The following is a 26,647-nucleotide window of genomic DNA, read 5'->3' as shown; positions in this document are numbered from 1 at the left end:
TCTCTCAAATCACGTGGATTTTCATAAAGACAGCATTAAGCATGTTTAAGACCATAGATTATGAAGGACGAATGCCTGGGTTCATATCTAGACCCTACTGCTTACTCGCTCAGTAAGTGACTTACTATCTCTGCTCCTCAGTCTCCTCATCTAGAAAATGAGGATAATTGTACCAGCTCACAGGGTGATCATGAGAATGAGATGATATTTATAAAGTGCTTAAAATAGTACTTGGTACACAGTAAGCACTATATATGTGTTTGACCAAAAATAATAGTAATCTAGTGCTTGATACTAACTGAGGTATCTATATCCTAGTCCTGTGTCAAAAGCTTCTGATGTGTTGTGATAGCTGGGTTTCAGAAGTGCAATATTAAAGCAAAAGACATGAGTCTTTCAAGCCCAGTGTGTAAAGTTGTCCTCTGAGTTATAACTCAAAGGCACAACTGAAAGAAAATGAAAATAAAGGATAGAATAAAACAAAGTTCTGAGTCTTTTAACTCCCTATCTAGTGCTTTTCACAAAACTGCCTGTTATTTTGTCATTGTTATAAACTAGTGCTGTCCAGTAGAATTTTTTGTCATGATGGAAAGGCTCTACACTATTCATTAGAGTAGCCCATTAGCCACACGTGGCTATTGAGCACTTGAAATGTGGCTAGTGTGACTGACAAAACTAATTTTTAAATTTTATTACAATTTAAATTCAGACTATTTTGATGGACAGTCAGGAGCAGGGACCCTTGTAGCAAAGTCACCATGGCTGATAGAATAGGTGTCTGGCTACCCTTTAAGCTCAGGGAGATCCTTTCAAACATGAGTAGCATTTTCTCCTGGAAGCCAAGAAACTCCCCACGTCCTTACTTTCATCAGGCCCTCCAGCCAGACACCTGGCATCAAGGCAGTATTGCTGTTCTACCTGATAGCTGTGCAGGTTGGCATACCGCATGCCACTCCCCGCCCAGAACTATGGTTGAATAAACAAATTAAGAGCATCTTTCTTTTTCTTAGAGCCATACCACAAATTTGAAAAAAGCACAGTCTATAGATAAACAACAACTTTCAAAGCTCCATTTTTTTCAACAGTTTTAGAATATATATTCTTCAAGAACATTTGAAATGCCGCTTTTGGAGAACACTTTCTCCATATGTATAGATACCTACTGCCATTAAAAAAAAAGTCAATCCAAGAAAAGGCAAGACCTCAACTGGTTGGATTCCAAATTAAGCTACAGCTTGAGCTAAAAATAGCTTGCTAGTGTTAAGACTCTGTTCTCTGAATTTAAATGGCTTGCCTCTCTCCCAGAGGACAACATTTACTGTGTTCTATGGCAGAACTAAACTCTGGGAAAGCACACTTCATGTTTTCTCTGGACTCACTTCTACTTTGTGTTCAAAGCAGAGCAAATATAACCAACCAAAATTTTAGATTCTACATATATGCGTTGTTAAGTGTAATAAGCATAAATATTCATAGCTTTGCTTAATTGTGTGTGTGTGTGTATGTGTGTGTGTAATTCAGCGTTGTGTAGGTAATCTTATAGGTATGCATAAGCCCTGAAGGTATGTTTTAAAATAGATTTTACCTTCCTATTTTTCTAACCATGTTATCATTTACCCTGCTGAAATCTATTTTCTCTTAATCATCACTGAAAGACTCTGTGCTTTATAATTTCAAAAACAATCTCAATTTTTTTTCTCTGAAACTCTGTAATAATTTTCCATGTGATATAAAGACCAGAAGAAGAAAATAAGAAATGATAAGTTGCAGGCTTGATATGTGGTAAAAAATTATATTTAAAAATGAATTGCATTACATTTACTTAAATTTTTTTTAATATCACAGAAAATAAGTATGTCATTTATCATACATAACTTTTTTTGAGTTTTCATTTTCATCCATTAAACATGCACATATTTTAAATAATCAAGCAATTCTACAAACCTTATAAATTCTTTTTTAGGATGAAATCTTCTGCATGGGTGAATATCTCGATCAGGTACCTCTAAAGCCCTCCTCCTTCACTGTTTTGGCCATATGGACAATGCATTACACCCATGCATCCTGACATCAACTTCCTCCCTCTAATCTACCTCTTTTGAAAAAAATGTTTAAAGTTTTTGATACTTTTTCTTATTAAAAAAGGAATGCATACATATATATAACTTAAAAATTCAAACATTTCAGAATTACAGAAAATATGAAGTAAAAGCCCTCACTCCTCTATAGATAACCATAGTTAAAATCTGGTATTTATCCTTCCTGATCCCTCATACTCTTATCTATTCCTACCTGGTTGTCATTGGCATGCAATTGATGTTTCATTCAAACATTTTTGGGGAACATCTATGTAGAATAAGGCTCTGTCTAGGGAAGAATTATGGCAGATGAATTAGAACTAGTCATCACCCAAGGAACTCATGGAAGAACTGAGGCATGAACTGATATAAAATGGAATTCTGAAAGAGAGACACTGCTTTGGGAGCTGAGAACAGAAGACATACATCATGGAGGATTGGGACAGGATTCCAGGAGGAAGCTGCATCTAAGTTGGATTCTGAGATATAGGTATGACATGGACATACAGACATGGGGAGAGGTATTCTAGGAGTAGGGAAAAGAATGAGTACAGACAAAGAGGAAGATACCTCAAGCAAAACAACGCATGGTGAATTTTGCTTAAGACATAGAAGGTGCCTATGCGGAAGTGTGGTGGGAAGTAGCCCTTAGTCATCATGACTCAGGTTGGACCTTCTCTGAACCCAGTGAAGAGACCTTAAAAGTTTCAAAGCAAGGGGATGAGGCAGAGTATTGTGGACTAAGTTGTGCTTTAGCTGTCCCCCAACCCCTGATTCATATGTCAAAGCCCTAACCCCCAATGTGACTATATTTGGAGATAGAACCTTTAAGGAAGTAATTAAGGTTAAAGGAGGCCATAAAGGTGGGGCCCTAATCCAATAGAATTGGTGTCTTTATAGAAAGAGAAAGAGACATCAGGAGTGTATGCACAGTGAAAAGAACTGGTGAGGACATAGCAAGGAGTGTACATCTGCAAGCCAAGGAGAGTGGCCTTACCAGAAACCATCCCTGCCAACACCTTGGTGTTGGACTTCTCCCCTCAAGAACTGTGAAAAAAAATTAAATTTCTGTTGTTTAAACCACCCAGTCTGTGGTATTCTGTTGAGGCAGCCCTAGCAGACTAATACACAGAGATTAGCATTTGGTTTAGAAATTTTCTTGGTTCTTACTAAAGAACAGACTTTAAAATGATGAAATTGTTCTTACCCTTTCAAAATGTGCTTCTCCATTTAAAAAAGTGAGACTAACTCCTATTGCTGTGTTTTATTGTTATTTAGTACGACCGCCTGGGATTGAATATTTACAGTATGCTAACTTTTATACAAATATTCAGAAGCACAATCTTAGTACACTCTTTTCAGGTAAAATGAACATAGCTGTTAATATTGAGGGCTTATAATATAATAGACACTATTCTAAATGTTCTTCATATGTTGACTTATTTAATCCTTACAATCTTGTCAGGAAGTTACTATTATTATCCCCATTTCTCAGATGAAGAAACCAGGCACAAGAAGGTTAAGTAACTTGCCCAGGTTTTATAGCTAGGAAATTCAAAACTGAGATTGATACTGTTAGGTAGCTAGTCAGACATGAGTGACAAGGGGAACAAAGGAATAGAAGCCCAGCCTAAAGACTGCCCAAAGAACACCCCAATGGTAGTAGAATTCTGGGTAAGCACATGTGCACTAGGCGAAGTTATATAGCAAACAGGTGTCAATCAAAATGACCTCACTTGCCAATCACCTGGGAATGCCTTTGGACCCACCCATCACGGCCCAAATATAAGGCAGACATTCTTGCTTGTAGGTCCTTTTTCTGCTCTTCGGGGGCTCCCCTTTTTGCCCCTCTGAGATCTCTCTCTTTTTGGTGGCCTTTTGTGGCCTTTTTGCCCTTTTGTAGCCATTTTGGCCCCTTTACAGCACTGGGACCATGTGCCTCCTTGGAGCATTCTTTGTCTTTTTGAAACATTTTTAATAAAACTATTAAATCTCAATGACCTGTGATTCTTCATTGCTTCATTAGAGGAAGAACCGAGGGAAAATGCTAACTACGCTTCTGTGCCGTCCTTATCCCTCTCCCTGACCCCTACCGTTGGGGCGACACTGAACTCCTATAGGCCCCAACATGACAGTACAACTGGAATTGAACTAATTTACCTAGACATTTGTCCATATTATTAACATCCTAATAAGAAGTGTTACCATTTGACAATGTGTTAAGGACAATTTATTTATTTTCAGATGCAACTCAAAATTTAAATAGAATATAAGTTCTGGAATAAAACGAAGTGCTATATGTGATGTGAGTCAAAGACAGGATATGAGTATTTGGTTTCCAACTGAATTCAAGCTTTCTTTGGCCCTCTCCACCCCAGTATCACTGAAGATAAAATATTACACTCCAATTTACAGATATCTGACCAAACATCCCTCACCAGGTTCTAATGTCTAAACCAAAAATGGATCTTCTGGGCCCATAAATCTGAGTGTTACCCTTTGGACCCTGGAGAGCCACTTTATAAAACTCTGTTTGAGTGGCCTGTTGATCTCTTTCTTCCTGGGCATTTCTACTTTATTCTCTCCCTAACTCAACACTGTCTTTATTATCTTTATTACAAAAGTCTGAACAGCACTTCTGTGCCAAGACCCTGTCAAGTTATACTCTAGATTGAGTTTTCTTAGTCTGGTTGTATAAACTTTGAAAACCAGAGAACAAAATCTTCCTCTCCCTTTTTCTTGTTGAGTAGTTCCTTAGATGATAAATAAATTATAGTGTTACAAACACAGAGGCTCCTCAATAAACAGTTCTGTGCTATAGAAAAATTATTTTGGCACCATTCCCAGAATTAACAACAAAAAAAATTAGTTTTATATATGAACAGTACAAATAAATGTCATAGAATAGGGAGCATAAGGAAGCTTAAAGGAAAGGTGAGGAAAATTCTGTGAACAGTTCTCTAACCCAGAGGATAAGAATGTTAAAAGTATGTGCACTGGTCTGGGAAAAGGGTCTTTAGCAATTACATAGTTAAACTTGGAGTGAATGCAGGCAGCAGCTGGAGGGAGTGTTTACAGTGCAAGGCAGGAAGTATGGAGTCAATGACTTCTGTTGGCCAGAAGGAGTAGAGAAGAAGCGGGTGGGAGAGAAGAGCAGGGTGCCTGGAGGGGAGGATTTCTAGTGGTTTTCAGCCTGAGAGACTTTCTCTAACAAACTGGAGCCAGATAATGCTCAGAAAACTTCTCCCATTGCTTCAGAAAGGGTTCTTTTCTATTGGACATAAATCATTTGTACCTCTGTAGGATAAAAATAATTTGCGACTTAATCTTCTGGACATTAACATCTACTTTTAAAGACTTGAAACCCTAATCAATAAAACATACTAGATCAAACAAAATGACATCCCCCAGATTATCATGTGATCTCAAATGGACTCAGACAATGTTGTCTACGGCACTATCCAAAAAGAACTTTCCATGATGCGCTGTCCAGTAAGGTAGCCACAGGCCACATGGAACATTTATTGAGCACTTGAAATGTGACTAGTGTGACTGAGGTAGTAAATTTTAAGTAATTTAAATTGTAATGGACACATATGACAAATGACTACTGTATTGTATTGTTAGATGACACAGCTCTATGACTTTGAAAGAGTGCAGTCTGCAGGGAATTTGTATGAGCAGTAAATTTTGAGAAGCACTATTGTAGGCAATACTGACAAAAGTCATTTGTTGACCACATGTTAAAAAACGCTGTTCCAATCCACTTCCTAAAAAGTGGAAAGGTGGTATTATCAATATCATTTGCCTAAAGTAACAAGGTCAGCTGCTGAAGGCAATACAATTAGTCAGTAGCAAAAGTTGGATTTGGATCCGTGTGCCTGCTTGAAAGGTTGAAATTTCAAATGCCCACTGAGCCTAGGTGGGTCAAATGACAGGTCAAGTGGTTTGGTTGTAAAACAAACTGAAAGCAGCTGGTCTATATCCAGTTGATTACAGTCCAGAATTGCCAGATTTTTAATTTTTTTCAGGAAAACCTATAATTCTGGACTTTTATGTAAGGTATTTTTGCATTTTAAAACCCTATGCTATAGGGTTTTAAAATGCAAAAATAATATGCAGTCCTGGTATGGCCCACAGGCCACCAGTTTCCGACCCTGGCTAGCTCCACAGTGAAAAAGTTTTCCTCTTTGCCCTGCTGCTTCTACCGGGAACTGAGAACAGGAGTTTGGCCTCTCCAGAAGTCTCCAGGCATGATCGAGGGCTTCTCACAGCAATACGACCCTTTCAATATTTGTCACATATCCTAAACGATTATTTATATGTTTGTCTTCTCAACTAGATTGCAAGTCCCTGGAGGAGAGGAACATCTACTCAGCTGTCTATTGCAGTAATAACACCTGGCATATAGAAAGCATTTAATAACATGTTAGTTGAATGAGTATGCGTAAAAAATAAGAAGTTTAAATAAACAGAGTAGCATTGGGCCATTTTTTCACTTTCGTTTTAAATTTCTATGGTCCAAACTGATTTATTTCCCCATGTTGTTTTGTTGTTGCCTTTACACCTAGGTTCAGGCTTCCACACAAATACTACATGCCATAATTCAGAAATAATCTCAAAGTAATAATGGCTACCATCTTTTTAACCTTGCTATGCGTAAGGTTCTTTCTGTACCTTGTCTTACTTAATCCCTCCAATAACACCATAAAGTGAACATTATCATCACTATTTTGCTGAAAAGAAAACAGATTCAGAATTGTTAAGTAATTAGCCCAAGCTCACACAGCTCTCAACTCTATTGCCTCCTGTATTAATGTTCTGTGAGCTCTGCTCAGTAACTCCCCCTGTACTTTTTAAGTGTATCTAGAAAAAGTCAATATGTCTAATCCTTTCCTTTGGTGAGAAGGCTGAGAGAGTGGAGGAGGAAGGGGGTGATTCCTGAGGTTGGAGTTAGTGGGGAGAGGCTTTTATAGAAGGAGCAGTCTGCTGAAATTAAGCAAACCAGGCAGGTGAGAGGGAGGTGGGCTGTGGAAATGCAGAGCTGGTATTGGCGAAGCTAGACAGGAGGTCTAAGCTGGTCACACTGCAAGGAGAGACAGGAAAAAAGAACCCAAAGCCAGAGAATTTGTGAGGAATGAGAACTTAGGGAGGGACAGATTGTGTGCATCTGAGGGGCATCCTGGTTTTCTTTAGGTGGTCTCTGAAGCTTGATACTTGGGAAGAGTCACAGGAAGGCACAAGTACTGTAACATCTCATTGCAGAGCCAGGCACCAAAGCAGAGGATCAATTGATGCATAGCGACTAACTTGCAGTCATAAAGTTTCCCATAAGAAATTCATTAATAGATGCCTCTCGCCCTTAAAATTCCAGCAAAACAGAAGTTCAGAAAATTTGAGAAAGCTAACACAACCAGCGGGTATTTCAAATTGTAATATTTCCCTCCCCGGCCCTTTACTCACACCAGCAATTTCTACATCCCATGAAGATGTTACCATTCAACATGTTATTCCATTCCTTTGTTTTGAGAATCAAACTAAAATCTGTTTGCACAACTGGCATGAAATGCTGATTACTCTCAAAGAAGACGTGATGGAGCTAAGAAGTTACAAACTAGAAATTCCAAAATAACCAAAGGAGAGAAAATGACCTCCAGGGGCTTGTACTCTGAGCCCTGGGCTTGTGGTGGAGTCTCAGGGGAGTGGTATGATCCAGTTCCAGGAAGTCAGGAAAAAAGTGGACTGGGTGACTGTACACAGAATTTCAATCAAAGTCCATATCAAAAGCTCACATGATTTGAAACTTGATCTTACAATTTTAAGATGCATTTAAAAAGGTATGCTAGAATCTTACACACTTGATACTAAGTTTATAGGATCTTTTGCCCAAGAAGTGGTTAGGGTTAAAAATGGAAATTGTCTCAAAAAAAAAGGTGTATCATGAAATCCACAATGGGTAATTAAGAAAATCTAAGGGCATTTGAGGGAAGATATATTCCTGACGCTCTATAGTTGACATCCTGGAGGGAAATGTGCTCAAGAACAAAAAGTTCTGTATCTCACATAAAATATTTTAAAATGCTTATTCGAACATAAATGAATAAACATTTTAAAATATGTTTCCCTAGAAAACAACATTTATTTAATGTTTCCAATTTTATTTGAAAAGGAAATAAATGAATTTCAATAATGCAAAATATACTCTTCTAAGTGTACAATATTAAGGACTAATTTTGAAATAAAAGAGCCACCAACAGAAAGAGAGTATCTGAGATGTATGCCAGAATTTAATTTTCTAATATTAGGTTGAGTTTATTTCAAAACAGAATGAAATTCAACTTAACTGTGATGGAGTTCCTCCTCAAGTAATGATGGTTTATATATTGCTGCCACAAAATAAAAACATATTTGTTAATGTGTAAAACCTACACTTTTATGGGTATAAAACTTGGCATTAGTGTAACATGACAGATCTGTCCTATTAGAAACATATCAATTAACCCCAATATTATTTCTTAATTAATTTTTTTAAATCACATACTTTCCAAGAAACATAAACTATTCCTTTTTTGAGCATATCCCAACTTTTCCTAGGCCTGCATTTAAAGTAAACCAAGTCTTTCTATTGACTTTACCAAAATGATTATATGTAATACGACCAGCACCTCCTTACAATTTTTTCCAGGAAAAAAAAAAAAAACTGTAGCAGATATAAAAGTCTATATATAGTTTTTGTTTGTTTTGTTTTGTTTTGTTTTAAACAAATCCAGTAATTAAGATCAGGGCTGCAAAGGGGTGGGGGAGGGGGGTCTTTTCTGTACTCTGAAGTTTTGTTCTCTGTGAAGTAAAATTTCATCCAACTCAATGTGTTGTGAATTTTAAATATATTTGATGCTAAGGGAGAAAAAATAAGTATGCTGTCCTTTCTTGTAGGCTTGTCTTTAGATGGGTCTGGTCATCACCTTGGCAACCCTTACAAATGGCAACTGACGTCAAGAACAGAGGAAAAGCACTGCTGAGAGCATACACTCCATGCATTATAGATCATTCTGAGAACTTAGAATTTTTAGGCACATGCAAACATCAAATGGCTTTAAGATGAGCACAAGAAATCTCCTACTTCACAAAAATATTTCATAAATTTTTTAAGGACTTGCAGATCTGAAAAGAGCATCTTTGAGTTTTTATTTTAAGCAAAATACAATTCACCTATTAGCTTAGTTGTTCTGTGTCATAATAACTGCTAAGTCCACTCAAATGTTGGCACTAGTAAATCTCAAAACCAAATGGAAGCTGCCCTTTTCTTTTGAAAGTAAATTTTCCCAACAGTTTATTATGACAAAGTTCAGTCATAGAAAGTCAAAAGAATTTTATAGTGAGTACCCATATACTCATCACACAGAGCCTTCTATTACTCTTGTACTCTACTGGCCTTATCACATTATCTATCTACCTATTATCTATCTATCATTTATCTATCTATCTATCTATCTATCTATCTATCTATCTATCTATCATCTATCATCTATCCATCCATCCATCCATCCATCCAAACATCCATCTGTCCATCCATCCTTTATCCATACCTTAATCCATCTCATTTTCTATGCATTTCAAATATCAAAATTGAAGGTGTGAATATATTTCCCCCTAAATATTTTAGCATGCATATCATTACCTAGAGTTCAATATTTTTATGTTTTCTTTTGATATAACATTTATAAACAATGAAGTGCTCCAATTTTAAATGTACACTTGCTGAGTTTTGAAAAATGCATACTAACTCCTATCAAGATATAAAACATTACTATCACCCCAGACAGTTCCCATGTGCCTCTACCTATTCAATCCTCACCCCACCCACCCTCCATAGGCAACTACTCTTATGACTTCTGACAGTATTATTAAGAGCCTTGTATCAGGGCTGATCACTTCTAAGAGCCTCCTCCCTTGACTTGTCCCCAGGACTTCATTCATTCTTCAAATTACAAGTGTACATGTTCAGTGTATGTAGTATTCAGAGTTTCCAGCATTTACTTTTCCACTGTTACAACTTTTCCCCTGACTTCAACCATGTAATCAAATAGAACAGGCTACATAATTTTTGAGGCCCAGTGAAAAATAAAAATGCAAGACCCTTGTTCAAAATTTATTAAGAATTTCAAGACGGTGACAGCCAAACATTAAACTAAGTACAAGATCCTTCTAAGCACAGGGCCTTTTTGATTGCACTAATCAAGTTGATCCACCATCAAAATATTTAACTGTTATGGTGTGGCCCAACTGATCAAATTGCAAGTCAGCCATAGAAGCCAGGTTGAGTTATAGAGTTACTCTTTTAGTAGCTGCATGGTGAGGGGAGGTCCAGGAGACATGGTGAAGGGCCAAGGTTGTGGGCAGCAGAGAGGTACTCACTTGATGGTTTCCAATAGTGCTTATATAACAATATATATGGATGTATCGGGATTTCATCTTTGTGGATGCCACTGCTGGTGTCCAATGGCTGAAGATCAGCCTGGTGACTGGCAGGTAAAACTGGCTCAGACTTTCTTAGTAGAATATTCCCGAGTAAGTCAGGTAGTTGGTTTGTAACTCAAGCCAGATTAATCAGAGATCTTCTCTGTGATTTTTCTATTTGGAACTTCAGAAGCAGTGCCTCCCTACCTTCTCCCTCATGCTCCCCACTGTCTATTGCATTCTTGTAAGAGTACCAAGAGTACCAAACCAGGATTTTTCAGGATTCTGATTACTTTCAGAGTTTAGTGGGGCAGCTTTTCTAGATTTATGGTCCATTTTTCTCCAGGATCTCCACACATTCTTCTTTTTTTTTTTTTTTTTTTTTTAATAGACTTTTATTTTTAGGGCAGTTTTTAGGTTCACAGCAAAACTGAACAGAAAGTACAGAGATTTCCCATACACCCCTGACTTTGCATATGCATAGTTTCCCCCACTAACAACATCACGAACTAGGTGGTGAATGTGTTACAATCAATGATTCTACATTATCACCCAAAGTCCATAGTTTATATTCGGGTTTCCTATGGATGTTGTACATTCTATGGATGTTGACAAATGTATAATTACATGTTTCCGCCATTATAGTATAATATAGAATAGTTTCAGTTGTCTAGAACTCCTTCATTTTCCATCTATTCTTCTCTCCCTCTCCATTATCCTCTGGCAACCACTGATCTTTACATCGTTTCCATAGTTAGGCTTTTCTAGAATGTCAAATAGTTGGAATCATAAAGTATGTTGTCTTTTCAAATTGGCTTCTTTCTCTTAGTAATATGCATTTAAGTTTCCTCCACATCTTTTCATAGCTTGATAGCACTGAATAATATTTCATTGCCTGGTCATACTACACTTTATTTATTCATTTACCTAGTGAAGGACATCTTGATTGCTTCCAACTTTTGGCAATGATGAAGAAAGCGGCCATGAACATTTGTGTGCAGGTTTTTATGTGAACGCAAGTTTCGGTTCATTTAGGTAAATACCAATGAGTGTGATTGCTGTATTGTATAGCATGTTTAGTTTTGTATGAAACCATCAAACTGTCTCCCAAAGTGGCTGTACCATTTTGCATTCCTACCAGCAACAATTAAGATTCCTGTTGCTCCACATTGCTGCCAGCATTTAATGTTGTCAAAATTTTAGATTCTGGAAATTTTAATGAGTGTGTAGTGGCATTTCATTGTTTTAATTTGCAATTCCTCGATGTATGATGTTGAGCATGTTTTCAAGTCTATTGCCTTAACCACTCTGCCATGACTACATGACTTGAGCATGTTTTCTTATGCTTATTTGTCATCTGTATATGTCTGGTTAGGCACTATTCAAGTCCTTTGCCCATTTTTAAATCAAGTTCTTTGTTTTTTTATTGCTGGATTTTAAAGGTTTTTTTTGTTTTGTTTTGTTTTGTATATTTTGGATAAGTCTTTTATCAGATATATCTTTCACAAACATTTTATCCCAGTTTGTGGCTTGTTTTCTAATTCTCTTATCAGTTATTTTCATAGAGGTCTTATTTATTTTTTTATTTAAGAAATAGTTTATTCAACTAAGAGGACGACTCCATAGACAAGAAGATTCCTGCCTTTGTGGAGCCTAAATTTTAAAGCATAAAATGACAATAAACGAATAAACATATGATAGACATTTAAGTAGAAATAGTTGCTGGAGAGAAAATTTAAACAAGGTAAGAGGTTAGAGAGCGATCACTTAGGCTACTGTGTACACCTATTGGGGCCAAAGTAGAATAGACTGCAGTGGAAGCAAGAGGAAGAGTGAGGAGGCCAATTAGGAGTCTACCACAGTCATACAAGCAAGAGACAATGTGGGTATAAACTAGGATGGAAGCCGTGGAGGTGGTAAGGAGTATCCAGATTCTGGACACTTGTTAAAAGTGAAGCTGACACAACTTGTTCGTGGATTGGGAATAAGAGAAACAAAGGATTCAGGGATGAAAGCTAGGTTTGGATCTAAGCAACCAAGTGAAAGGGGGTGAAACTAGGAGAGGAGTTAGGAAGGAAGGAGATAGGCAGGGACCAGGCTAGGGCATGGGACAACGAAGTGAAAACTCAGGTAGAGATATCCAGTACGCCATTATAATTCAACTTGAAAGGTTAGAGTTGGAAATATTTAAAAACTGGGAGTCTTCAACATATGACAGTGTGCTGGGTATCTTAGTCTGTCTTCTGGATTCTCTCTCCCATGCCTCTCCACGCTTAGAGTCCATGAGTGGTAACATCCTCGCCCCTTCCTAGCCTCAGAGTACTTCTATCCTTACAGCTCTATAAACACAGTAGTCTCCTCCGATCCATAGTTTCACATTCTGTGGTTTCATTTCCTGTAGTCAACCACCGTTCAAAAATATTAAATGGAAAATTCCAGAAATAAATAATAGGTAAGTTTTAAATTGTGTGCTGTTTTGAGTAGTGCGATGAAATCTTACTCTGTCCCATCCAGCCCAGGAGCATGAATCATTCCTTTGTCTAGCTTGTCTTCATGTTGTAAACACTCCCCACCTGTTAGTCACTTAGTAACTGTCTTGGTGATCAGATCGATGACAATTGTGATATTGCAGTGCTTGTGTTCAAGTAACCCTTATTTTACTTAATAATGGCCCAAAGCACAAGAGTAGTGATGCTGGCAATTCAGATATGCCAAAAAGAAGCATAAAGTGCTTCTTTTAAGTAAAAAGGTAAGTATGTACAGGAAAAACCATAGTACATACAGGGTTTGGCACTATCCATGGTTTCAGGCACCCACTGGGGGTCCTGGAACATATCCCCTACAGATAAGGAGGGACTACTGTAGTCTCATTAGTGAACCCTACTTTATTTATCTTAATTTAAGTATGCATTCTCTTTCCTTTTAGGGCCTTGACTGAATTTAAGACCCTAAGATTGGATGAGATCATTCAGGGAGTGAGAAGAGATAGAAAAGATAAGAAATTTGAGAACTGACTAGGACACTAATATTTAGAAGCTGGAAAGAGGAGGTGGGTTCCATAAAGGGAAGGTTGGCAAAACAGGAAGAAAATCAGGAACATGTGGTGTCTAGGTGGTGGCTCAAAAGGTAGGTCCAAGAAAGAGCTCTCTTTCCTTGGGACTTCCAGAACCTTTTACTGCCTTTGTTTATCATTCCTGACTCCTTGCCTCAGGTGAATTCTCTCTCAGGAGTCTTAAAATTGCTTTGTAATTTGGCTTCTGACATCCTCATATCAGCTGATATGTTGTGCATGTCTGAACCCTAAGGGAGATGATGGTTTAAGTTCTCAGAGGCTTTCAGCAACTTTGCAAATCTACAGAAGGGATGAAGAGGGGAACAGAGAGGAACTGCCAAGAAACACACATATATAGGCACAAACAATTATTTTAAAACCTGTCTCAGGTATTGTACTGTAAATATAGCCAGGCAGAAACTATTTTATATTCACCATTGTTTAGTACCTAACAAAACATCCAGCACATAATGGCATCTCAATAGATTTTTTTGGATGAATAAATAATTTTTAAATAGCGTATTGTGATATAGTTATACTATGCTTTTAGCACATGAATGCCCCTTTCCAGACTTGACAACTAATTCTCTGAATTGTCCTATTACATTATGTCTCTGATTATGCTTTTCTATACTACGTAATGCCTGAGTGTGAATGTACTTTTTTTTTTTTTAACAATTGCATTGAGAGGATGACAACATAAACTGTAAAAACAAAGGCTATAGATTTTGGTCAGTTGGGCTCTGGAGCCATCAGATAAATATATTAGTACTGTACTTCTTACAATGATCCTCATTGTTTAAAGTGTGAAACTGCTATTCACTAATATCTTGGTGCCATTCCCAGAAAGCATGCTTCATGTAATTGGCAAGTTTTTGCAAAAGCTGTTCTCTATTTGCAGCCTCCATATTAGTATGCTTGACTGATTTCCTCAACTCGACTAAATATAGGTGGAAAAAAATCTCCCTCTTCTACAAAGTAGAGCTCCAATACTGGCTGTGCCACTTTCACAAGCTTACCTGCTTTGAGTCTTACTTTCCTTATCTATAAAATGGAATTAGTAGTACAGCTGGTCCTCATTGTTCACAAATTCCTTATTTGTGAATTCATCTCATTGCTAGAATTTATTTATAATCCCAAAATCGAATTCTGCAGCCATTTATGAACATGTGCAGTGCAGTGAAAAGTGTGAGTAGCCTGAAAAGCACATCCCTGGCTGAGTTCAGATAAGGTGATGCTTGGCCTTCTAGTTTCAGCTAATACTGTAAACAAGTAACCTTTTTATGGTCTATTTAGTGCCACGTTTTTGCATTTTTGTGCTTTTTATTGGTGATTTTGCTGTTTAAAATGGCCCAAGTGTAGTGCTGAAGTACTGTCTAGTGGACTGTCTAGACAGTACTATCTAAATACTATCTAAGCACAAGAAAGCTGTAATGTGCCTTCCAGAGAAAATAAGTGTGTTAGATAAGCTTCGTTCAGGCATGAGTTATAGTGCTGCTGGCCATGAGTTCAATGTTAAAGAATCAACAACATATTGAATAAGATGGCTTTAAACAGAAACACACGTAAAAGAAGGTTGTGACAAAAATGTTGTGATCAGAGGCTCACAGGAACTTAGTCCTGTACTTTCTTTAGGAACAATCATTCTTTCAGTATTGGTTAACTCAGTGTTTGCAATGAATTTATGAAAGATAGGATTTAGATTAGAGCCCATGTAAAAGACCTCATTTGAACTTAATTATTTCTTTAGAGAACTTATCTCTAAATACACTGACATCCCGAGGTATTGGCAGTTAGGACTTCAGCATATAAATTTTGAGGGTACCCAGTTCAGCCCGTGACACAGACTATCGAACTTCACTTCCCATATTTGATTCTCTAGCCAGCCACACAGGCCACTTGTCATTCCAAGGTTTCCTCGTCTCTGGGTTTTGTTCGTAATATTGCATCCTTACAGTATCCTCTATCTCTGCTTGTGTGGGCACCAGGCTGAATTCAAGTTCTGGCTGGTCCAAGGTCTGGCTGGTTCAAGGTCTGGCTGTGATCCAGGCCCACGGCTAGGAATAGGACCCCGGATTTAGAATGTTACATTAGTGTAGTAGGGCACCTGCACCCAAAATATGTAAACACAATTCAGCTTATTGTATCACGCATGTGTAGCTGAACGCCACTATTGTACTCGGCTCTGTGTGGAGCCATGCAGTCCCCTGAAGAGTAGAAGGGGAGCACGAGAAAGGGGAGCAGAGGAAGTGCGCGCAAGACTGCGCGCCCCGCACAATAGACTGCACTTCTGCTAATAAAGCTGCTCTCTACACAATCCAGTTGGTGCCTGCTGTTTCATTCTCATGTCTGCCTCTTGTGCATTCTTCCAACTGGGCATCTCACCATCGAACCTTCTCCTCTTGATCAGCTCGGCACTGACACTTGGCGTAGTCTGCGGGATGAGGTGTGTATGGCCCCCGGCGCTCTGGATGGTTCCCAGGTGGAGGAGACCCAGGTGGAGGACATGTGGCCCCCCGCCTCCCAGTGGTATCCCGTGGCCGCGTATTTGGCCTCGTGGACGCCCGTGGAGGATTGAGGATAGAGTAAAGCTGTGTCCGGTGGACGTCCGGAAGGCCCAGGAGATGTTGGAGCCGAATGTCCCGACCACTTACCGGGAGGCAGCAGGTCGGGTGGCCTGGATGTTCCTGGCAGTGCTATGGCAGGCTAGCCTGGAGGTTCAGGATCAAGATCAGCGGGTACAGCAGCTACACCAAGAAGAAGTGCTAGAAAGGCAGCTGGCAGCAGTGGAGCGTATTTTGCAGGACCCTAACGGGTTGCTGCCATTGTCTGGGTCTGGGAGCCCACTGGTGGCAGGCGTGACCGGTGATACGGCCCCAGGATGAAGTGGAACAGCCATTGGCCTCGGCAGGGGGCAAGTTGATGGTGCCTCACAAGGTTAAAAAGCAAACCACCTTGATCCAGTACACCCCCGTGGAACTCTGGGACATGATGAAACAGGTACCACAGAGAGCCCAGGAAACGGTTCCAGGGTGGCTGATTCGGCTGTGGGATGATGGGGCTGAAGGGACTGAATTATATCCAGAAGAGATGGCTCAGCTGGCCTCCACAATGGTGATACCATCCCTCAGGCAGCATCTCCAGAATGTGGCCCATTCGGCGCGGGGTGCAGGCAATCACTCCTTCATTAACTGGCTCTTGTCTGCTGCATAGACTGACCTGAGGGAGCTGCCAGAGACAGTGAGCAGATGGGCCACGTACTTAGATCTGTTCCAGATAATTCAGGAAATGGACAGGCAACAGATGATGTTTTGCACCCAGTATACAAGCCCTGATGAAGAGGTATTTACAACCTATATGAAGGACTTGATTTTGCCTTCTGGCCCAGCCAGAGCTTTTGGCACCATGGCGGCACTGTTGGCCCCTTACATGGATAGGCGGAATCACAAAGTGACGTCCGCAAAGGCTAGATTGGAGGATGTGGAAGTGAAATGCAAGGAGCGTCCCACCCAGTGTGCACCTACTGCCCTCTGCACTCCCAGACCGGCCAGTGCACGGACAGAGGCATGGCCAAAAGCAGAGGGGAGCAGCGCCCAGCCCATTTGGCTGTGAGAGTGAGCCACAGGCAAATGCAGTTTGATTTTCTCGTGGCAGGGGTTGCTGCAGAAAAGACTGAGCAGCAACCTAATGAAGTGCTGCTGGTGCTGAGGAATCAGCTGCGCTCTGACCAGCAATTCACTCCTATTTCCAAGAAAATCACAACCCATGAGGTGTGGCTGGCTGATTATCTCTTTGATTAGAAATTCGGCTGAGGCACCAGATTGGCTCTGGGGCACCAAGTTGGCACGAGAGCCGATTGACCTGTGGCCAGTGAAGAAATCTGACGGCTCCTGGCACATGACAATTGACTATCAGGAGCTGAACAAGGTTACACTGCCCCTGCATGCTGCCGTGCAGAATGTCACTACATCATAGACTGGTTGTCACATGAACTTGGACCATACCATTATGTAGTGGGCTTGGCAAATGCCTTTTTCTCTAGCCCTACCCTTTGCCATGGTCTCATGGCTCACAATTTAACCATGTGAAAATGACCACCGGTAGTGCGCTTGTATCATTGCATTGATGGTGTTAATGCTACCCTCCGATTCTCTTGCAGGACTGGAAGTAGTGGTGACCAGCCTGTGAGGAGCTCTCCCCAACTGGGGTTGGGCAGTTGGAAAGGACAAGGTCCAGGGATCTGAGTTCTCTGTCAAGTTCTTGGGAGTTGTCTGGTTGAGTAGGACAAAAGTAATGCCAGAGGCAGTGATTGATAAGATACAGGCATATCCCTGACCTGAGACTGTGAAGCAGCTTCAAACCTATTTGAGACTGCTGGGGTTTTGACCCCTGCACCATCTAGTGTGACAGAGTGCCCAGTGAAATTGGACCCCTGAGATAGAAGAGGCCTTTAATGCTACAAAGCAAGCTGTAGCACAAGCCCAAACTCTATGTGTCATAGATCCAGCCCTCCTATTCCTGCTTACGGTGCAGGTGGATGATGCAGGGTTTGGATGGGACTTGTGGCAGAAGTACGGGTCCTGGAAGGTCCCAATAGGCTTCTGGTCCAAGTTATGGAAAAGCACGAAAGCGCTGGTATTCTCTTGATAGAGAAGCAACTGGCTGCCATTATGCAGCCTGCTGGCCAGTGAAATCCCGTAATGGCATGGTCCGCATAACCTGCGGAGGAGTGGCTGCGATCTTAAGGAAGACTCTTTGTATGGGAATTGCACGGACCCCCAAGCTGACAAAATGGGGGGTTTACCTGGAGCAGCGGGCACAGTTCTCTGCGAGCCCCCTGTCCAGTCAACTGCACCCCCTATTGGGACAAGTGCATTTCTAAGCAGAGCTCCTGGCAGAGCCTGCTGAGATGGGAGACATGAAGAAGGTCGGACTCCCATCTCTGAGGATGCCTGGTACACACATGGCTTGTACCATGGAACAGGTAGTGAAATGATTGGGCTATCGTTGATGCGGACACAACTACAAGTTGCTGTGTCACAATGTCCCTGGTGTGCCGAGCAATACCCAGAGAGATGGCGGGTAAAGAGTACCCCAGGGTTGATGCCCCGTAGAGCTAAGCCACTCCAAGAATGACAAGTGGATTGTGGGCCCAAGGTAGCATCCTCCGGGCCAGATCCTGCACCGTGATCCTGTAGGGGTGGAATGTGGGTACCAGGCCCAGCTGAATCCAAGGTCTGGCTATGATCCAGGCCCATGGCTAGGAATAGAACCCCAGATTTAGAATGTTACATTAGTGTAGTAGGGTACCTGCACCTAAAATATATAAACACGATTCAGCTTATTGTATCACACATGTGTGGCTGAATGCCACTATTGTACTCGGCTCTGTGTGGAGCCATGCGGTCCCCTGAAGAGCAGAAGGGGAGCACGAGAAAGGGGAGCAGAGGAAGTGCGCGCAAGACTGCGCGCCCCGCACAATAGACTGCACTTCTGCTAATAAAGCTGCTCTCTACACAATCCAGTTGGTGCCTGCTGTTTCATTCTCATGTCTGCCTCTTGTGGATTCTTCCAACTGGGCATCTCACCATAGAATCTTCCCTTCTCGATCCTCTCGGCACTGACAGCATGTCAAAGTCAAATATCTCTTTCAAAAACCAGCATGTAGATGAGTGGTTTTTAAAGAGATTATTAAGCCTACAGCCATGCCGCCCTGAACGAGCCCGATCTCTTCTGATCTCAGAAGCTAAGCAGGATCGGGCCTGGTTAGTACTTGGATGAGAGATCACCTAGGAATACCGGGTGCTGTCAGAGTAAAAAAAAATTAAATAAAAATAAAAAATAAATAAAGAAGATAATTAAATTAAAATGAGGTCATTAAGATGGGCCTTAATCCAATATGACTCATGTCCTTATAAGAAGAAGAAATTTGGACATAGGCATGCGTGCACACAGAGGGAAGACCACGTGAAGACAGAGGTAGAAGACGCCATCTCCAAGCCAAGGAGAGAGGCCTCAGAAACCAACCCTGCTAACACCTTGATCATGGACTTCCAGCCTCCAGAACTATGTTTAAAAACTAGTTGTTTTTAAACTTCCTAGTTAATCATATTTTCCTTAGCAACCTAAATGGACACAAGGCTAACAAGTTTGTGTTAGATTCTGTAGTTAGTGTGAGCAAATGAACTTTTTAAAGAGGAGTATTGTGCCTCATGCCGTGCTTCAGGAAAGGAACTGGAACCATCCTCTGAAGAGAATGAGCTAAAAAGGGGGAAGACCAGAGGCCGAGCAGATTATTGCTGTTGGGGCTGATTCTTACAGGTTTATACATCTATATTTGAGGCTTATATAATGTTGTGTATTGTTAGGTCCTGATACAAAAGCCTGTTCGGAACAGTAGTGGAACAAAAGGGTTAAAGGGTCTGGGACAAGCCCGGGAGAACACTCTCTAACAAAATAGTGATATTGCATGTGTTCTGGAAACCTTTCACAAAAGCACATTTGAAACTTTCAGTGGAGCCATGAGGACTACAAAAGAATTTTGCGGCAATGGCAAATGAGCATAAGATGTACTATTTCCAAGTGTGCTAAGGATATCATTTGAGATATGAAATACTGACACCCAACTTGTGAACAATCTCTAGCAGGCATCCAACTAAGAGTCCTGAGCTAATGTGCCTGGACAAGAGGTAGAAACCTAAAATTTACTTAAATTTGTGTCTTTTCACTTCATTTTGATTTTGACCTTCTGGAGTCTGATCATTCAAAGGAAACTGAGGCAATCATTGCATGAATCTACAAAGTAGGTAATAAAAACCAGAACTGTTAGCTGTGTCTGTAGTAAGAAGGGTATAGTTTGGAGAAGTATTATAGGGTGATAGTAATAGGACACAGTAACAGACTGGACCTGAAGGTACAGAGGAGAATAACTAAAGTTCCCTAGAATAACTCAGAGTTTGAATTTTGGAAGAGCAAAATAATTTCAATTTTGAATGTGTTGAGATTGAGGTACATTTTCAATAGGGATATGTGAATGCAAAAGTCTAGCGGGCCAAGACTGGAATATATAGATTTGAGAGCTATTTGTCTATGAGTGAAAGATAAAGCCAAAGGAATGAATGAGATATTTAAGGATCCTCACTGGAAGGAGAAGAAAGGTAGAGGCTGAGAATAGCTGTTCCCGGACTGCAGAAAAAGGAAGTGGAGACACAGGAGTGGTCAGAGCTGTAAAAGGAAAACCAGGACACAAAGCCACTGACAGAGGAACAAGTGATGTGGTTAACTTTAGAAATTGATGGATAGATGAAAATAAGTAGAAATGGGTTAAAGGAGAGGAAGCTCAAGAAAGATGAATTTGATTTTGGAGAAGTGAAAGGCTAACTCACCTTAAAGAGAGGGAAAAGAATTAAGGAGACTAGAAAGTGTTTGGAATAGTCACTGCGAGGGATGTAAAAAGAAGTAAATAAAGCTGAACAGAAGGACTGCTGGTCCTAGTGAGAATTCAGTTGATATTCTATAGCATAAAAGTATAAGAAAAAATTCTGTATTTCTGTTAATGCTGTGCAGCTGTTTCGGTCAGCACTGTTTCAGTTGCAAGTGACAAATTCCAATTCAGACTAGATTAAGGAAAAAAGGGAACTTTATTGGCTTACATAACAGTGAAGTCTAAAGAGTACAATGATTACAATGATTTAAAGCATGGCTAAATCCAGGGCCTCAAACATATCACCAAAAATATGTTTCTAACCATCATTTGGCTCTGCTTTCCTAGATAGCCTCTGGCAGTTCCAAGAATACAGTTTACCTACGTCAAGAAACCCTCACAAAAAGAGCACTTCTTTTCCAATTTTTCCAGCCCAAACCCTAGCATAGACTATAACTGGCCCAGCTTGGGTAATGTGCCAGGGTGCCAAGGGGCCAAGGGGATGGAATCATTTGATAGCCTGGGTCTGGGTCATACACTGACCGCTGAAGTCATGAGTCCTGTGGACCCAAAGCGGAAAAGAGGTGATTTTTCAAGGGAATGTTGGTCAGGCAAAACAATCAAATCCACTAGAGATGGAGAACATTAGTGGAGAAAATAGATGATAGAATCAGTATCTGTCAGGACAGGTTAGATTATGTTATAATAACAAACAACCCCTAATTGCAAAGACTTAAGACAACAAAGATTTATTTTTTCTGTTGCTACATGCCCATTGTAGGTCATGCGGGGCCATTCTCCTCACTCAGAGAACATTGTTGGTCATGGAAGCAAAAGGAAAGAGAATATGGCAAAGAAAATATTATCTCTTAAAGCTTCTGCCTGGAAATGAGACTTCTCATAATCGCTCACATTTCATTGGCCAAAGCAGAAGGGGCAGGGAAGTAAGACTCTACTGTACACCTGTAGGCAAGAGAACTAGAAGTTTTGTAATTAGTTCTAATGATTACCTTTGGGAGAACCTGAAATAGTTGGAATGTCCTAGAACAATGAGGGAAGCAAGTCATGCAAGAAAAAGTAGAGAGCCTGTTGGATGAGGTAGTAGACATTAAGGGACTGGAGAACAAAAGGAGAAGAAAAATTCATTTTGATAGGCATGATAGAGTGGTAGAAAACTAGGGGAGTATTATCACATTTCATTTCATAGGTAGTCACAGAAAAGTTCATTGCAGCTTAGCGTAGTAGACTGAATTAAAGCTGGACCAGTCTGTTTGGGTGAGCAGTGCCAGGGATATAGACCTGGTTGTCATGGTACTGGGAGAATGTCTAGTCAAGCAGGCAGAACATAATAGTCAGAAAATATGTGACCTTATAAAATTCAGGGTCTAAGTGAATAGTCAGACTCAGGGTGAATGTGGCTGCTGGAACCTAGATATAGGTAATATTCAGAGTTGAGACAATGCAAAGAGTCAGGTTTTAGGTACCAGGAAAATTTGCCACCGGTAAAACCCTAGCTTTGGCCTGAAGTTTTAGAGGAGAGAAGCGAGGACCCATGGGGGCCTATGGGGACAGGACATTGTCACAGGGATTTAAACACAGAGGAAGAAGATGAAAACCACTTTTATTCCTTGGCAAATTCTTTTTTTTTTTTTAATTAAAAAAATTGTAAATGTTTTCAATTACAGTTGGCATATAATATTATATTAGTTTCAGATGTACAACATCTTGATTAGACATTTATAAAACTTGCAAAGCGATCACCACAATGATCACTAGTATCCACATGACACCATGCATAGTTACTACAATACTATTGACTATACTCTCTATGCTGTGTTTTACATCCCGACGACTATTTTTTATAAACTGGCAATTTGTACTTATTAATCCCTTCATCTTTCACCCATCCCCCCAACCTCCTCCCAATTTTTGATACCGTGTCAAAGCCCAGTTTCTAAAACTGAAACAGAAAAGTTTAATGGCAGGAAGGACTGTCTGATTTTGAGCTCTCTGAATGGTGATGCGGATCTTCTCAAAGGCCATGGAAGATTGGAGCTAATCAATGAGTGAGGGTTAAGTGGACTCAGCTGTCAAGGAGAGGCGTCATGTGACCATTAGAGAATTACGTTAGTCCTAAGAATTGTAAGTTCAGACTGTTGGAAAGTTTATATGTGGTTGTTGAGGTTCATGGCAGTAGAGAGAAGGACTGAGATACTGAAATGATTAAAGAAAGCAGAGAGTATCCTGAAATGATCAAAGAAAGCAGAGAGTATCCTGAAGTTGCATAGATAATAATGAGGCAAGTGGGGAACGGGGAGCATAAGTGAATGGCTTGAGTTTTATTCCAAAGCAGATGTGGTGTTGAGAGGAGTAATGGAGAAAAAGTAGGGAAGTAGTTATGAAATAAAATATGCCAATGCCTCCTTACCCTGTGAGCAATGGGGAAACATGAGAAGCAATGAGAAATAGCATCCAATGGAGGTAACAGTCGTATTGGTGGAAAACCAAATGTTACTCATAGGGAGGCATGAACTGTACTTAAGACAGTGTGTTCAAAGATGTAAGGGAACTCATTGAGCCTAGAACAAGGAGTTCCTAATGCCCTAAAATAGACCCTAGTTAAAGGCAGGCATGGGAGATATGAGAATGGATGGAGCCAGGTATAAAAGGAAAGAACTAAGAGAGAGAAAATGGTTATACAAAGAAATAGATAATTACAGACATATATTTGCCCTAATATTTTTTGTCTTGTTTCATGAACATAGCTGTTGACTTTATACTTTAGTTTCAAAGGCAGAAAATATTAATTGGTGTTTTCCTATTAGCATGTTAATCCAGGCAAAATTATAAAGTAGACTCAGTATATGACTGGATTAGGACTCCATCTGAATTCGGCAGAATAATGGTCCCCCCCAAAATGTCCACACCTTAATCCCTAGAACCTGTAAACATACGACCTTCCATGGCAACAGAGACTTTGCAGATGTGATTAAGGTTAGGACCTTGAGATGGGGAGATTATCCTGGATTATATGGGTGGGTATAATGTAATCACAAAGGTCCTTATTAAATGGGCACAGGAGGGTGAGAGTAAGAGGAAATGTGTTGACAGAAGTAGAGATTGGAGTAATGTGAGACCAAGAGCCAAGGAATGCAGGCAGACTCTGGGAGCTGAAAAAGGCTAAGAAGGGGTTCTCTCCCTGAGGCTCAGAAGGAATACAGCCCTGTGGACACCTTGATTCAGCCCCTCTAAGATCCAATTTTGGACTTCTGACCTTCAGAAGTGTAAGAAAATAAATTTGTGCTGTTTAAAACCATTAATTTTGTGATACTTTGTTACAGCATCGAGAGAAAAGTAATACACCATCTAAGGGGATGATTAAGAGGAATCTAGGCTCTGACTTCCTAATATTAGAAAAAGGCCAGAAAATGAGGACTAGAATTAGGTGACAAAACAATGAGGGATTGTCATTTGCTATTCCCCATCTTTATTTATTTTTTGTGTGTATTTATTTATTTTTCTATTCCTCGTCTTTAAAATTTAATAGAAGTAACAGCTAAATTCTCTCAGAAAAAAATGTAATGACTCTGTACTTACACATGTGGGGTTTTGAAGTTGTTTGTCAGTCTGTAAAGAGAATTAGAAATTCTTTCTGTAAAAATTTCAAGAGAGAGTTATAAAGGATAATAGCAAGAGAGGATTTAAAAATATCACATTTTAGAAATAGCTAGTTCATATATTTACTTTTCCCAAGATATTCTGCAGTTTGAAGAAAATTAATTCCTAAGGGACAAAAAACCTTTTGACAATAAACTTTCATAAACTTTGAGAGAGTATTGTTAAAGTTTATTGAAAATTCCACATTGTCCTATAAATTATTATGCTGTAGTATCATCTTCTGAATCAGCTTATTTTCAATAAAAAAATAGTTAATGGTAAGAGTTAATTTTATTACATATAGACACTGTCCATCCGCCTCTTTCCCCTCTTTCCCCATCAAATCTCTTCTTGAATGGTATTTGAGGTATGCTGTGATTTAGTTCAAGCACTTGAAAGTATGTGTGAGGCATTATCTTCATAGGGCTAATAGGATTTTTCTTGTTTAATGGATTTGTTTTCCTTTAGTAACAAATACACATTTATAGAAATTCCATACACAGAGAACTATTTGGAGAAGAATTTAATTTGGCAATGGTTCTGTTAGCCTTTCAGTGACCACACAACAAACAGGACAAGCCAAGAGGTAAAAAGTTGCAGCCAAAAGAGAGACTAGTTTGGAAGGCATGAGCAAGTATGAGTCCGGGAAGCCCAGTGAGACAGCCACTCTGAGAGCTCAGCTGTGCCTGGCTAACCAGGGCACAGTCAGTGTCATGGGAAGGGTGAGTGGGGAGAGCCAGGTCAGGCAGGCTCCCAGTCAGTGTCCTTCAGCTTGCTCATCAAAATTTAGAGTTAGCAGAGAGATAAAGGAGTTCAGCCAGAGCCCGGGGAGATGAACTCAGTAGAGTCCTGGGCAGCTGATACAGCCCCTTTCTGCTTTGATTTTAAACAGTTTTCTTGATGTTAATGGAAAAGGATGATCAGACCCATCCAAGTATGAAAGAATTCAGCAGAGGGCTGGATTTTCTAAAAACAAACAAATAAACACACCAAAAAACCCAGTTCCTAGTTGCTCTGGGTTGGATATTTTAACAAAAGTGAGCTAGTCATCTTTCCATGTATGATTCTAACGGCAAAAATCATAAAGGAAAATATTAATGTATTAATATCAATATAATATTTTAACTTCTATATGTCGATAAATATTTATAAATATGCAAGACATACACATATATTTGTAATACAAGACAAAACTATGATTTAATCTATGTGAACATTTATAACAGCAGAAAATTAGAAATGATTGAAATGTCAATCAATAGGCAATTGCTTAAATAAATTATGAATATTCCCACAGTGAAATGTGAAGGCTTTCATTTTTGTAAAATGCCAGGTAATAAATATTTTAGGCCTGTGGGTCATAGTCTTTTGCAACTACTCAATTCTACAGTTGTAGCATAAAAACATTTACGGACATTATGGAAACAAAAGAGCATAACTGTGTTCCAATACAACTTAAAACTCTATTAACAAAAATTGGTGGCTGGCCCACACGTTAGTTTGCTGACCCCTGTTCTGAATAATAAATTTTTAAAAAATTAGCTAAATCTATTTATAATATTGTGGAAATCTATCAAACTTATAGTAAGTAAAAAATATGTTTCAGAACTGAATATTTATTTATATATAGTGTATTAATTAATTAAATATTTACATATAAAATTCTGTAAATTCACGTGTAACTATATATAATTATATATTAAAATATGGTAATTATATGTAAATTATGTTTTATATAGATGAAGAGATAGTACAAGCTAAAGAAAAAAGCCTGGAATAATGAGTACCAAAATGTTAACCTAGAGATTAAAATCTCAGTTTAGGATTGGAAAATTATTTTCCTAGTGTAAAATTTTAGATGTGTTTTTATTTTTTGTACTACATTTTTTTAAAAAAGCAATCATGTTTAAACAATTTATGACACAAAAAGAAACATTTGAAAATGTACACATTCCCCTAGTCATGTTTTTACCAGTTATG

General features: G+C 39.5%; 1 non-coding gene and 1 pseudogene across 1 annotated transcript; both read left to right on the top strand.

Moving 5' to 3' along the window:
• The first annotated feature begins 282 nt into the window (after positions 1-282).
• LOC120597520 (small Cajal body-specific RNA 1) lies at positions 283-448 on the top strand. Its single transcript, XR_005651402.1, has one exon.
• Positions 449-19,282: 18,834 nt separating this feature from the next.
• Positions 19,283-19,401, top strand: LOC120597346 (uncharacterized; annotated as a pseudogene).
• The last annotated feature ends 7,246 nt before the right edge of the window (positions 19,402-26,647 follow it).

The sequence above is a fragment of the Pteropus medius genome, unplaced genomic scaffold (genome assembly GCF_902729225.1).
Source record: "Pteropus medius unplaced genomic scaffold, Ma_sr-lr_union100, whole genome shotgun sequence".
In the NCBI taxonomy this organism is placed as follows: Eukaryota; Metazoa; Chordata; class Mammalia; order Chiroptera; family Pteropodidae; genus Pteropus; species Pteropus medius.
The sequence above is the reverse complement of the archived record's forward strand: the minus strand, read 5'-3'. Positions and strand labels throughout refer to the sequence as shown.